This window comes from Lactuca serriola, chromosome 9, assembly GCF_051521515.1.
Source record: "Lactuca serriola cultivar US96UC23 chromosome 9, Lser_US96UC23_V15, whole genome shotgun sequence".
Taxonomy (NCBI): domain Eukaryota; kingdom Viridiplantae; phylum Streptophyta; class Magnoliopsida; order Asterales; family Asteraceae; genus Lactuca; species Lactuca serriola.
Window position 1 is genome coordinate 200,812,187 of NC_136416.1, and position 5,368 is coordinate 200,817,554.

General features: G+C 43.0%; 1 non-coding gene across 1 annotated transcript; it reads right to left on the reverse strand.

Annotated features, from left to right (window-relative positions):
• Positions 1-4,974: 4,974 nt before the first annotated feature.
• On the reverse strand, positions 4,975-5,081 carry LOC145077446 (small nucleolar RNA R71). The gene has a single exon (XR_013693190.1). It is a non-coding gene; the product is annotated as a small nucleolar RNA R71 (small nucleolar RNA).
• Between the last annotated feature and the right edge of the window lie 287 nt (positions 5,082-5,368).

Below are 5,368 nucleotides of genomic sequence, written 5' to 3' on the forward strand. Positions count from 1 at the left end.
TTGCAAAATCAGATAAAACCCCATTTCTTTGTTAATAATTAGGTTAATTTAATATTAAGTTGATTAACTAGTCAATACCGTTCCATGTGATCGACACCCAACTTACCCAAAGCTATACTATAATCTGACTAGGTACACTGCCTAGGTGCAATTAGTTAGTTAAGGTAGTTAGGTTATAAATTTAAAATTAGGTGTAGCTATTTGCACGCATCAAGTTTTTTGGCGCCGTTGCTGGGGAACGACTTATTTGATCATTGATTTATTTGTTTTAGGTTGATCGATCCTTTTTGTTGTAACATCCCGAAATAGCAAGAGTAGAGTTGAAGGGCTAAAAGTGATAATTGGGAAGAGAGACTCGACGAGTCCATGGTTGGACTCGGCGAGTAGAGTCGCGACTTGGTCGCGTGGTTAAGTAGGCGAGTCGGCGAGTCAATGAGATGGACTCGGCGAGTAGGCGCTGGGTGGAGAAAACCCTAATTCTTGGGGTTGAGCCCTATATAAGGAACATTATGTTCCCTCCCCAACCTCTTTATTTCCCCCTTGAGTTCCAGAAACCCTAAATCGCGGAGAAGCACCAATGTTGAGTGGATTGGAGCATTGGAGAAGTTTGTTGAAGGAATTTTGTGAGATTGAAGGCTTGGAGCAAGGGGCTTTGCTTGGATTCGAGTTTCATTGCAGTTGGGGCGTCCATTGGAGGTAATATCTCGTTCTTGGACTGATTGTATGTTGTTTCTTCATTTTGGGGTTTGTGGGAACTTGTCTATGGATGTAATTGGAAGTCTAGAGGTTAGATCTGAGGTTGCTACCTCAGATCTGGAATGGAGAAGAATCAGAGAGCATGAAAGTCCCTGTGTTGGAGTGTTTAGTGAAGCCTTCATGTCCCAAACCCTAGCTATAAAGTGAATAAGGCCTAGATCTCTTTGGATTCACGTAAAGTTTGCCACTTTACGTGATGGATGAGTTGTAAGAGGCTAGATCTATGTTTTGGAGCAATTGCATGGCCTGGAATGCTTCTGAATGGATTCAGACCGGTGGTACTCGGCGAGTCACATGGGTGTACTCGATGAGTTGCTTGAAGATGAGCCGGAACTCGACGAGTTGGAAGAACAACTCGGCGAGTCGGATGAAGATGGCCGGGAACTCGGCGAGTTGTATGAACAACTCGGCGAGTAGGTTGATGATAGCCTTAGACTCGGCGAGTCTGTTCTTGGACTCGGCGAGTCTATTCTTGGACTCGGCAAGTCTTGTCGAAGAGTCCCGATATTCTCTGGTTGAGTCGAGAATCGGTGAGTCAAGGGATGACTCGGTGAGTTGTGTGCGAGTGGACTCTGATTTGTTGGACTCGGCGAGTCTCGGGGTGACTCGGCGAGTTACGTCGCAGATTGAGAAAAGTTCTGAGTGTGGGAACTCGGCGAGTCATAGGGTTGACTCGGCGAGTAGGGTCAGTCAGGGGTTGACTTTGACCTTGTCTTTGACCAAGGGCTGACCAGTGGTTTCCAGGGGTGTTTTGGTAATTGTTGATTATTGTTTGAGTTCAGTGCATTGGTGGCGGTCCAGTGGTGGAGATCGTATCAGTGATCGGAGCAGCTTGGGTTATCTGTTCAGTCGGCAGTTTCGAGGTGAGTTATCCTCACTATATCAACGGGGTCTAAGGCACCAAGGCCGGCCCTTATCGGATTGAGATCCGGGTAGTTGTTGCTATGTTATTGTTATGTTGTTGCTGTGATATGTTTGCATCCTGAGAGTTAGGATGGTATATGTTAGAGGCCTGATTGAGATCGGTATCCTGAGAGATAGGGAGGCGCTATGCTAGTGACCTGTTAGGTCAGTATCCTGGTTATGATGATTATATGTTATGTGATCTGTTAGATCTGCTTGTGGACTGTGATTTGCTTTATGATTGTATGTATGTATGTGCACATGGTTGTTTGGACTGGAGTTGGGTTGAGGCGGGTCCTTCTGTGTGCAGTAGGCCAAGATACCCAGGGCGGACCGGTTGTCCCGTAGGCCCAGCGAGCGGTCCGGATAGGCTGTAGGTCCCGATAGGGGCGGACTAGACATGTCGAAGGCTCGGAGAGTGGACCAGACAGACTGAAGGCCCGGCGCGGGCGGACCAGTCATACTGTAGACTCAAAGAGTGGACCAGGTGGATTGAAGGCCCGGGAACGGGCGGACCAATCACACTGCAGACTCGATGTATGCGGATAGACTCAGAGGGTGGACCAGGTGGACTGTTGGCCGGTGCGGCGGACCAGTCACACAGTAGACTCGGAGAGCATGGCTGTTCTGTGTTTAGATATGTTGTGGCATGATATGCGTGTATGGTATTTGCGGTTGGTATTTTGGGGATATCTCACTAAGCTTTCGGGCTTACAGTTGTGGTTTCATGTTTTTCAGGTTCTTCAGGAGATCGTGGCAAGGCGAAGGCGTGATCGTACCGCTCCTCATGATTTCGTAGTGTTATGATTTTGGGAACACGATAAAAGTTTTGTATTGAAAACCTTTTTGTAAAGATTTTATGGAATCGAGATGTTTTTTGAAAAATTTAAAATCGGTTGTATTTTTCGGTCGTTACAAGTTGGTATCAGAGCCTTGGTTTGAGTGAATTGGAGGAACATTCGTGTGACTCCAGTCTCAAATCGAGGAGAGTTTTCAAAAGAGTAATTAAAAATGGTTTTCAAAAATGAGTAAGGGAGGACGCGGAGGTACGATCAGCCGGAGCCAGTAAGTAACTGATATTGCCATATTTATACTTATTTTTAGGCAATATTTAAGTACATTTTTATTAATAAATTGATAATATGTTTAGAATAATGATACTTATGAGTTTAAATTGTTATTTTCAGTCAATATAAAGGATTTTCAAAGAGAGGGACCAAAGGTGACAAAATGGGGAACATGGGAGGCTTGGAAGACAAGAAAATAATCAATTCACGATAAGAGCTCAATTCACGACGTGGCGATGAAGCCCACGACGTGGCACGGGTGTTCCAGAAGATAAACATCGCGATGCGGAGGATTTCCTTGAAGGATGCGAATTACTTGAAGCCCACGACGTGGCGCATCTGGCCACGACGTGGCGCGGGTTTTTGAGGATTATATAAGTCCTCTTGATTATTACGAGAAGAGAAGCTTTTGGCAGAAGAAAAAGAGTTCCAGGAGACGATTCAAAGCGAAAGAAAGGTTCTGGAAGAGGGTTTTCAACACCAAAAGAAGTAAAGGTTTATATTTTAGAACATGTCTTTTATTAGTTTTAGCCGTGTTAGTTTAATTACTATGATGAGCAGCTGAATCTAGCTACTCTTGTTTAGCTAGATGAAGCTTTAAACTTATGAATAGTTATATGATTATGGATTGAGCTTAGTTGGTAAAAATTTGCTTGTGTTTGATTTGTATGACCTAGCATGTTATTATTTGTTTATCTAATTGCTTATTTGCATGTTCTGTGTAGCTTATTGACCATTAAACTGCATGAACCTGTTTACCTAATAATTTAGTGAACATTGAATTGTTAGAGCTAGGATTGACCAATCTTAGTTAGTAATTAGAATAAATAAAGTTTAGCTGTGCTAGAGAACGTGAATTGTGATCATAATTGCGTTTACACAACAAATCTTACATAGCATATTTACATCCATAATTAGTTCTGTGTTTAATTATGTGTCAACATACATGGTTTGACATGAATTAGTTAAGTATTGGTAAGATAGAACTAAATTACTAATATAACTAAAAACCAACTTAGTAATCCGTAATCGTTAGCTAGCCATAAGGGAGAAGTGGATTCAAACTAAACAAGAGTGTGTTTTTACTTATTGAATTTAATTTAAGTTCATCTGATCTTGTAAAACCAGATAAAACCCCTTATTAAACTTGTTAAATAAATTAGGTTAATTTAATAGTAAGTAAATTAATTAGAACACCGTTCCCTGTGATCGACACCCGACTTACCCAAGCTATACTGTAATCTGACTAGGTACACTGCCTATAAGTGCATAGATAGTTAAGTTTGTTAGGTTATGAATATTAAAATTAGTGGGTACTTTTGTGCACATCAAGTTTTTGGCGCTGTTGCCGGGGAACGGCTTAGTTTTTAGCTTATTTATTTGCATTAAATTAATCAATCCTTCTTGTGGAGTCAAATCCACAAAAAGTTAATTTTTCAGCAAAATAAAAAAAAAAATTCTGTTAATCACAGAGTCCACGACGTGGCCATATACGTGCCACGACGTGGACAGTCAAAATTTTTAAATTTTAGTTTGTATTTAGTTTTTCTTATTTTAGTTCAGTTTTACGTTTTAGTTTAGCAAGTTGCAGGAGTTCATGACCAGAAGCTCAAACACACACTTGGTGCCACCACTGGAAGACCCCGAGTCTGCACTTCACAAGAAAAAGACGCCCTTGCAAGAATTGAAGTCAGCCTTCTCTAGGAAATCGGGAAAGAAGACCGGAGAGTCAAGTTCATCAGCAAAACACAAGAGCAATCTTGAGCATTTGGATCATACACCCGTGCAAACCGAGTCCGAAAGTGACACCGAGCCAGAATTTGAAGAACACACAAGTGAACCCGAGAACGAGCCAAGGAACGAGATGGCAGTAATTGAAGAAATGTCCATGGGAGCATACAAGAAGCGGATCCAAGAAGATATGGGTCCTGGTTTAGTCCAACCCGCAATACCCGCCACTGCCACATTCGAGCTGAAGGGACACATATTGACAGCACTGAAGGACATCCCATTTTTCGGGAAGGATCATGAGGATGCTTTTAAGCATCTAGACGAAGTCAGCGACATTGCGGATTACTTCAATGTCCCAAATGTCACCAGAAATACAGTCTTGCTTAGGATGCTTCCCATCACTTTCAAAGGAGCTGCTAAGGAGTGGTTAAAAGCACTCCCACCGGGTACAATCACCACTTGGGCTCAGATGCGTGAGCAATTCCTGGGCCAGTTTTGCCCACCATCCAAAATAGCCAAACTCAAGAAGGCAATAGCCAACTTTGAGCAACAACCGGGGGAGTCACTATACGAAGCATGGGAGCGGTACAAGGGCTTACTCAGAAATTGCCCTCAACATGACCTAAATGTGCAGCAAGAGATGTCAATCTTTTATGATGCGGTCAATGTGGTGACAAGACAACTCCTTGATTCTCAAGGACCGTTGACAAAGAAAAACCCAAGGGAGGTCAAAGAGCTAATTGAAGAATTCGCGAAACACTCCCGCGAATACCATAACCCGAGGCAAGACGGAAGCAAAGGCGGTGGAGGGGCCCAAACGGAAGAAATTGCAGCTGTCATGGCCATGCTAAATAACATGGATCGCCGGATAACACAAATGGACCAGTCGATACATGCCATAAGAGTGGGGT